Raw genomic sequence first — 313 nt, forward strand, 5'->3', positions numbered from 1 at the left:
AAAGTCACAGGCCAGGGCCTCAATTCAGACAAAAAACCCTCATCTGGGTCGCCCTTCTCTCCCCCAAAGAGGGCTGCAAGGTTGGAGAGGCGAGGGCTGGCCCAGCCCTGCTGAACAAAGGAGGGCAGCCAGGAAGCAGGCTGCCCCACGGCTCCTGCCAGTCACAAGCCAGCGGCACGTGGGTGCTGCGACGCAGGGCTAGGCCGGGCGCCGGAGGGCAGGCCCCCACGGCCGGGGAGGCAACGTGGCGCTGGCCGGACCCATTGTGCGGGGGAGGAGGCGGCGGGCGGCCGCGAGCCCATTGTGTGCGGTC

The sequence above is a fragment of the Gavialis gangeticus genome, unplaced genomic scaffold (genome assembly GCF_001723915.1).
Source record: "Gavialis gangeticus isolate Ggan-Ray unplaced genomic scaffold, GavGan_comp1, whole genome shotgun sequence".
Lineage (NCBI taxonomy): Eukaryota > Metazoa > Chordata > Crocodylia > Gavialidae > Gavialis > Gavialis gangeticus.